Source organism: Miscanthus floridulus, chromosome 17 (genome assembly GCF_019320115.1).
Source record: "Miscanthus floridulus cultivar M001 chromosome 17, ASM1932011v1, whole genome shotgun sequence".
Lineage (NCBI taxonomy): Eukaryota > Viridiplantae > Streptophyta > Magnoliopsida > Poales > Poaceae > Miscanthus > Miscanthus floridulus.
The window spans coordinates 96,851,626-96,860,995 of NC_089596.1; positions in this window are offsets into that span (position 1 = coordinate 96,851,626).

Sequence of the window (9,370 nt, forward strand, 5' to 3'; positions counted from 1 at the left end):
GAGTATGCAAGCAATGCTCACGCTAGTATTTGTGTTCATACTACTGAATTTAACTAGAATTTGGAAATTGCCTACTTTCTCAATAGGTGGACGTGGGTGTGATGGCATCTTGAGGATCGTTGGCCCTAGAGCTAGGTTCTTCATCTGCGGTCATGCTCGGAAAGTGGCCCTAGGAACCTTTCCCTAGTGGCGGTAGCCACCAGCGATGATTCCATCCCATGCTGCTTCGGACAGTCCGGTGAGTCATTTGCCTTCTCAATCAGATCGCTCTCCCCCTTATCCTATGGGCTTAAACTTGGCTTGCATTGTGTAGAGAGACATCCCATCACCGCATGCTATCACCGATCCCGTCTGATCCTGAACAGTCTTCTAGTGATGCATCATCAGACCATGAAGTCCCGTTTGACCCTGGACAGTCTTCTGGTGAAGTATCGTTAGGCCATGAAGAATACTTCAAGTTAAAGGAGGCTTACCTCAAGGTCATAGACTTGTACTCAGGGGCTAGTCTAGATGCCAACAAGCTACACGATGAGCTAAAGGTCGCGCATGCCGCACCATGATGCTACTGCTGCCTGTGACACTACCTTCCTGGTGCAGACAGCGGATGATCCAGTCACTGCACCAGAGGAGCACCTCTAAGCCCTGCCAGCCCACATTTGGGCTGTGGCATCCAAAGCCATCCATCAAGCGGCTACCACGAGTGCTGGTCACTGCTCAGCTTGAGTTTGGCGTAGTGGTGAAAGTCTGGATGGTGCAGCAGTCTTTTCCACCAGCACGAGAAGACGAAGATTATATCAATGATCTGTTCAAGCACGTCGAGCCGGCTGCCAACACCATCTTAGCGAAGGTGAACATGGACGAGATCCTGCACGACTGCCTCTATCGTTGATCTATGGGATGTTTCAGTAGTACAAGTCATGACTAGGTTTGGTCTATGGGACGACCGTATGTGAAGTCTTAATTACTTGCATGCATGGCTATGTTAACTTTTGTTGAACTTCGTATTAGGTCGGTTAAACTCTGTTGAGCGTGGTGTAGCTCAATTCCTTTGGTTATTTGGTAACTTGTTTCTAGCCCATGTTGGCTGCTTTTGCCTATAGATTTCTTTCTAGTTCTCTTTCTGATCTGTAATATACTAATGGTGTTCGCCCTTTCTGATCAAAGGACATGGGTGTATAGATGTTGAAATTTTCTTTGATAAAATTTATTGAACTTGAAAGAACCATGTAGCGAGGAGTTCATCTAAACAAGTCTCGCCCTAATCTAATGCAGAGCGGATGAGCCATAGCTGTTGACTTTTACTACAAACGCAAGAAAGTCCACCCGCTGTGTATTTGATCTCCTAGGATAGTATAAAGTGTCATAGCAATCAGTATGCCCCTCGACTGCTGTGACTGCTTGGATTGGAGTGAAATAAGTACAAAAAAGACCTATCACAACCACACCAGGCATTCAAGTGTCAAGCGTGTCATGGTGGTCAAAAGCTCTTTTTCTCGATTCACTTCTTGTGTCCAACTTTCCTACCGCATTCGCTTCACTCTCGTTAGCCGTGCAAGGTCTATATGAAATGAGCACCCCCCTTCCCTCATCCAATAGCGCACATTACATCAATCACCTACCTTCTGGCTCCCCCCTTCCCTCACTCATTTGCATTTTTCCAACCACGTTCCATGCTGATTTAAGGATCTAGATAAGGGTAACGTGCTTCATATCAAACCGTAATATTTGTATGAACTTATTATTGCGTTCCATGCTGGTTTGAGGATCTCGATTGACATTTATTCTAACCGAAATCATGCTTATAGATGGTAACGAGTTACCATACCAGGGATGTGTACTCTACAACTATCGATCACAACTTTTCCCCGACCACGTCCCTCTAGTATATTAGATGAAATGAAGTTTACCTATTTCTTGTAAACTGTATGCTCGCCTGATAGTCCGAGCAGCGTAAATTTGAATAGGCTGGACATGTAACTCTTGTACAGCTATGAGTAGAACTTTTGCCTGATTGGCCATGCTACAAATAAGAGCTGCACCGTCTGTGGCTACAAGCATGAATCCTGAAGCGGCAGCTTCAAACATAGCCGAGGGAGTGCAGACGATCAGAACCTATGAAACCATGTAATGTTGCCACCTCTATCTAGTTGCTGCCCCTCAGCTACTATAAGCCTGCGACTGCTTGGATAGGACTACACTGTATAGTTCACCGGATGACAGAAGGTTCGACCCAACTAAAATATTCATTACTCAGATACTAGTAATGATGAACATGGTGCACTTGCGTCAGAAGCCTGTTCCAGCCCTGGCGTCCCTGTGTGTACAAAGCCTAGCATCACTCCCATTATTTGACTCCTACTATAGCCCCCGCTCAATGGCCTCCCTCGCCTCCTCCTCAATCAACGTACATCGCGCCACTTCGCCCCTCTAGCCCTCTGGCTTGCCGCCGTCCACATGCCATAGCTTAATCCACGTGGCAATCATGTCGCTGACGGCGCTCCCGATCGAGGTACAAATTGTGATCGTGGGCCACCTCACTATGACCTCAGAGCAGCCCATGGATGACCTCTATAGTCTATGGGCAACCTACTCATCCATGCACCACATCCTACGGTGACCCTGCCGTCGATCGGTGTCTAGCACTAGATCGATTCAGATGCGGGAGGACGTGGGACAACCCCATCGACTATGAAGCCCTCCTTGCTTGCCTGACCCAAGTCAGCAACCCAAAGGCTTGCTTCCTCACTAGGATACAAACCGTATTCATGGAAAAGCACAGCCCCCAGCCATGCCTCGACGATCTCGCCTATGCCGCTGATGGTCGGCACAATCTAGCGGCCTATCTAGTCACCCTATTGATCTATAGGCACAACGGCGATGCCGACGATGATGACACTACAAGGCGGTACATAAGACGAGTCGAGGGCGAGGAAGTATCATGGGCAGCGGCGGTGGGCGGTGGCGGCGGACCAACAAGTAGGTGGCTAAGAAACAAGGGGTGTGTGTTGTGCCACCTCCCGGCTGCCGAGGTGGTCATCCGAATGGCGTGGGGCAAGTTGTCAGTGTCATCGTCGGCATAGGTGCATGGTGATCTTCTATGCGTAGGCGGCATCTGCGGCTATGTAGATGGATGGGAAAGAAGGGCTCTGTATTACAGCGAGGATTGTAGGCTTTGCCAAGAAATCTATTTTTTTAATGGGAAATTGGAATAAGAAACTAGTAATTCACTCTTTTTGAATGTAGTGTATTCTAGCATTTGAAATTTGTCCTCAAATATAGTGTATTCTGCAGCTTTTGATTTTCTGTTACTTTTGCTTTTGCTTTTCTATTGTTTTGTTTCAATTTTATTTGTTTTCTTTGGGCCTTGTTTGGATGCATGTGTATCCACTTCAATCCACATGTGTTCTAGTGGAATGGAATGAAACTTAGTTTAATTTCACTCAAATCCACTTCAACACATGTGGATTGTGATGAATACATGCGTATCCAAACAAGGCCTTAGGGATTCAATGAAAGTACTAGTACGAAATAGGTTTCCCTGTATAACATGAGACGTGCCTGGCCCGATCAGATTTATAATGCTTGGACTTTCTTATGTGGGGCAGTAAACTTCAAATAGCTATGTGGCTTCTCCATTAGGCATTAGATCGACGTGAGACTTGATTGGATGAATTCTGTTATGCATATTTACCAAACTATAGATTAGAAAGAGAACCAGAAAGAAACCACCAGGCAAAACCAACCAACAAGGGCTAGAAAATGGCTACCATATGACCAAAGGACCTGATCTATACCACGCTCAACAGAGTTTAACCCACGCAATCGCTATGTCTGCGTTAACTTTTGTTGAACTTTGTATTAGGTGGGTTAAACTCTATCTAGCCCCTGTTGGTTGCTTTTGCATGCAATTCTATTTTTGGTTCTCTTTTTGATCTATAGTATACTAACTATAACACCCCAGGTGTTTGTCACCAGTTAAGCCATGGGTTTGAGCTCAAACATGACATGTCGAGCGGTAATGAAGGTGTCAAGATCAAATCTACATGATGGAGCTCCAACTTAAACTTGGGCCACGCACATTTGCTTACATATGGACCCTTGTTAAGATTATGCAAGAGTAATGTTAAATATGCTTATTCCATGTACATTACATCCACATGCATCCATCTAGACCCGTGGAAAAGTTTCATGAAGTTCGGAATCAAGAAGTCGCATGAAATGAGTTACATTCTTGCTTGAATTGCGCTAGTAAGTGAATGGAATTATAGGCCATCAACCAAACCTTGCTACCTTGCCTAAATGACTCTAATTGAACTCTACAACAAAAGTCATGAAGGGTTTGTGTTGAGCACATGTCAAGAAAAGGCCTCAATTGGTCGAAAACTCTAATTCTAGGGTTAACGAGATGTTGCTTTGACCAAAGTAAAAGAATGGTTTGTATTCAAGATACAAGGTTTGACCTTAAATAAAAGTTGTAGTATAGTTTGTGTACTACAAACTTTATTGAAGGACCCAAGTCTAAATCTATCTCTAAGCTTGACAAACAAAGGTCACAAGATTGATTCTGCTGCAGTTTTTAGCACTTAGAATTATTCTAAGTCTGGAGTTTCGCTAAGCAACGACGTTGGCATTCCGCGTTCTCCAAAATTCGTTAAGCAACTCGACTTGGTCCAAAGATAAAAGTTGGAGTGTACATGATGGAGATTAGCATGTATAAAGATGGCACTCGTTGGACTTTGTTTTGAACATCAATTTTGGACTTTTGTTCATCGCTGTTAACGCGCTGACACTATCACTTTGGAGCCTAATTAACTGCTAATCCATTGCTTGAATGACTAGAGTGCCTTAATGAAAAATGTAGAGCATGTCGAGGTGAACAAACTTTGTTTTGGGCCCATGAACCAAATCGGCCCATAGCTGGCCCAAACCTGTGCTCCACCATGCCCACACCGATACCCGCCAGCTGCTCGGTGGAATGCCTCAAAGGGGCGATGCGTGCCCCGTGCGTGGCGGCCATGCACGGGCAGCGCCCCCACCTCCAAGCCGCGTGCCCCCTTGCGCTCGATGCGGATGAGGAGAGCCCCGGCCGAGCTCTCCACTTGCTTCCTCACTCGCATGCACTCCTCTTTCGTCTCTCCCTCGCTCTACAGCGCCTGCGCGCGCGTGCTGGAGTACGGCCGCCATGGCCGGCTGGCCAAGCTTGCTGCCATCGCGTTCCCATCGCCCCGAGCTCCCTCGAGTCCTACCATGTGCGCCAACACCTTCCCCGTCGTGCGCCGCCCCTTCGGCTCCCCTTTTCCGGCCACCGCAGCCACCGTAGCACCGTCGCCGCCGGAGCAGCCGCCGGCGCTCCGCCTGCTCGCGCGGCAGGCAGGCCACAGGCCGCCTCAGACCGAGCTAGGAAGCCTAGAGGGTGCGCATGGGCCCATGGTCCCTCCCCGCCACTTCCCCCGCCAGCGACGAGGCTCCTCCAACCGGCAAACAGCGAGCTCCTGCGTAGCTCCTTCAAAAATCGCGAGCAGGGACCTTGGTATCAATTGGCTGAGTTGTGTTTGAGTTACAACTATTTAAAGTTAGAATACAGGATTTGTTGCTCTCTGTTTTGTATGAACCAGTTTTTGTAAAGGTATAATTTAGACCTACTTAACTTGGGAATAATGCTGTGATGGTTATAGATGAAATGTAGATAATTTCATAAGCTTTCCAAAATGTCTTCTTGCAAGTCATTTAGATTTGTGTAACTCCAGTTATAGCTAAATCTTGTAGCTGCTGTTTGCATGTCCAGAAATTGGCAGATTCCAATTATAGTGTTTGCTTGTATATTGTTAAGTGTGACTTATGCCTTAAATGATGACTGAGTTAGAGCACCTGAGATCTTGGGAAACTTGTGTCATGCTTGGTGTTGTTGTCTTCTTTGCCATCTTAGCATGATAGATTGTGTGATGTTTAAGTTAAGCATCGCAAAGTACTTAAGTGTGTAGTGTAAACTATGCTTGTCTTGCTTGCTATTTTGTGATGCGTCTCATGGTACTATTCTTTATATTTATGCACTTGCATATTGCATCTCATCTAGGTATGCTAGATGCACCATGTGAAGGATGAGATGTTGGAGCCAAACCCGAAGACAGCGTTTGATGGATCTATCCCGAAGATGGAAGGACTAAGCAAGTGCTAGGACCGGAGATGTCACCATGACGGTGCAAGCTAACTGAACTGACTTGTGTCAGATCCCAGGCAAGCCCCGGAGCATATTAAGCCTCCTAATTTCCAAAATGTAGTTAAAGTATTATTGTTACATATATATATTGTTGCATTAAGTTTAGGTGTTGGATGCAAACACTTGCTACATTGGTTATCCAATCCTTGTCCAAATATTGATACCCTAATTCCTATGTAGCTCAGGTTCGTATAGTGCTTAGCCCTGCTTAAATGCGGTAGAAGTCAGGTGATTTCCTATCACCTGCGAGATATAGGGACATACATATGGCACGGTTGGCTATATTTGCTATCGTGGAAAAGAACCTGTCTTAATTTGAAATGAAGACCAGGCGGAGGCTTGCCGGTTTGTAGTGACTCCGTCTGTGTCGCTTAAGGACTGAATCTTGGAGGCTTTCCTGTTCATGTTGAACGCATGCCTCTCTCTTAGTTGGCCGTGTCCGAAGACCGACCGCGAAGCCGAGTAGCTCACCTCAGGCCGGGAGTCGATAAGTATAAAGTACACCTCGGAAGGGAGCTGTAGGCATGAGTCCAAGGGCAGGTGATTTAAAAGTCCTGATCGTCCTGGCAGAAGGGTAATCCCTGAGAGTGCTGGTGCTGATCGAACCCGCGAATTTGGTTCCTGAGTTGTCCCAAAGGTGATCCATGGCTACCCTTGCAAAGTATGCCAGGGTGAGAGTTAGGAATACCCCCTCAGCTGAGTTGTAATTCGATTCGAGTCATCGTCTCTCCCGGTTAGTGAGAACTTGACGGGCTTATCTCCAAAGTAGATACACTAAATAACATAATGGTTCAGAAATGATGATATGATGATGACAGCCTTATTATACCTGCTATGATTAATATTGTTTGCTCCTAATAAGTGAGTGCTCTAGTATAGGTGCTAATCTAGTGGACAGGTAAATGATGATAAACTTGATGCTAAGTTTAAATTGGTCACTGTATTTATAAGCTCTTTTATGCAACTGTGTCAAGCTAGCCCACCTCATAAGCCTTGTATGACCCTTGGTGTCCTTTATTTCTAGTTTGGACGGGTAAGTCTAGCTGAGTACCTTCTCATACTCAGGGTTTATCCCACCATGTTGCAGGTGAAGTTCTCGGCCTGTGAAGATGGTGGCTAATCGCCGGTGGCTCGGTGATTCTATAGTTACTTCTCATCTATATGCTTTTGTCGGATGATGTCACTTATGCTAGCAATGTATTTGGAACATATATTAATGTAATCTTTTGAAAGCTATGTTGTTTTCACTAATCGATTTTGAAACCCAAACTGGTACTTTTAATTGTGAACCCCATTGTAATATTATTTCTGCTGCAACCCTATGTATGTGATGTGTATTTGCTTAATCACGTGATCTTGGTTGTGATGTTGATTTACCGAGGTCTTTCGGGACACTCGGCGGACTACCGGGTTTATATGAGTGAAAGTATGTGTGTGTCAACGTGTTAGCAGGGACAACCGTACTTGATCTTGTATAAATTAGGCAGTTCTATTACAGCTGGCATCAGAGCAAGATTAAGCATAATACTGTCATGTACATTGTTTTAAAAACAAAGTTTTGGTTTTAAAAAGCCTATTTTAACTAAAACTTTAGCTACAGGCAAATTTGTCAAAAACTAATTTGCAAAACTATGCTAGCGACATCCTCCTTTATGCCCAGTTAAGGACTATTAGGTGGCTATCTAAGTACTAACATGGGGGTTTTTACTTTCATCGTCCATACGGCGTGCTATTGTATGGATGCTATTCGTTTGAATGGTAATGTATGGATCAATTGCCTCTATGTCCAGGTAAGTGTGAGTTGTGAGAGCATGACCGTCCAACTGTCGGTCTAGGGGAAACTTAGCTGTGGTTACTAGAATATTTATATGTCACACACATGTATATATGAAGGTACTTAATTGCGAGTATATTTATCGGGTAGCTATGGATATCGAAGTATATACATTTGGGGATGTATATATGCAGAGTATCTTAGTTTACTGCTTTTATTGTGTGCTTATTTATCTCTTGTGGGGATGGGCTGCAATGAATTTGCCTACAGGTACGCTAACCACGAATGCATAGATTGAATATAGCTGATGACTAGCTATATATCGAGAGAGTAAGTGTTATGCCACCGACATAGAACGTGATTGCCACCTTAGGCTGGCAATTTCGTGAGGACGAATAGGATGAGCATGCATCATGAGTGTGCTTGTGCATAAATATGCTTCCCTCACCTTGTTCTAATGCTAAGTAACTTGTGATCAATGTGATGTCACTATTTTCCCTGTGTGAAGCTAGCCAAAATGCCTTGTCCCATGCTGCTTGAATAGCTATGCTTGAAGTTAGTGTGTGATTAGTTTTGTCTTGTATGTTTGCTTCTAAAGGAAATAGATGACAAGTTATCAATTGGCAAAAACTCACCCCTTCGAAAACTAAATTGCTAAATATAAGTAAAACAAAAGATAACAGTGCCTTACCACCATGTTTTGCCTGATATGTGTAGTGGTGTTGTTGTAGGTGACTGCTTGTTATGTACGAGCTTTGTGCTTCGTAATAGCCATTTAAGCTAATTGGGTTGAGTGTTTTGAAATGCTCGCTTAAGACCATGATGTAGGTGTGGATGCTCGTTATCTAGGTAGTGCCATAGTTGTCACCCTTTTGTCCTCGGTAAGCATATGAGTGTGGAAGAGCACTATCCTAGAGCAGCATCCAAGTTTTGGTAATCTCAGGGTTGTCGTCTACAATTAAGTTCTCTCTTAGGAACCTGAGCATGTACACGTGGTTGCTAGCCTTGAACATTGTGCTACGAAGACTTTATCTATGTCTTTGCTTGACCTTAGGCCCAAGCTTAGTTCCCTTGAATGCTTGCATGTTTTGTGGTTGTCCCACTCCTGTGTGGGAGGACCCTGCTGCAAAAATCCTTGTTAAATCTCATTGCTCCTTCTCCTACTGATAATCTGGTGCAACGATAATCGATATCTGCCCTGGCTTTGGAACCTTTTCTATGCAGATCATGTCATTGCTTTATCAACTAAATCCCTAGTTAGTGCAATGGCTCTGTCCCTCGAATCTCATGTATTTTGTCTCCAACTCCTTCAAGTCTCTAGATGTTTATCAGTCTTGATCTCCTGTTGCTGCTTGACAGGACCAAATCTCATGTTAATC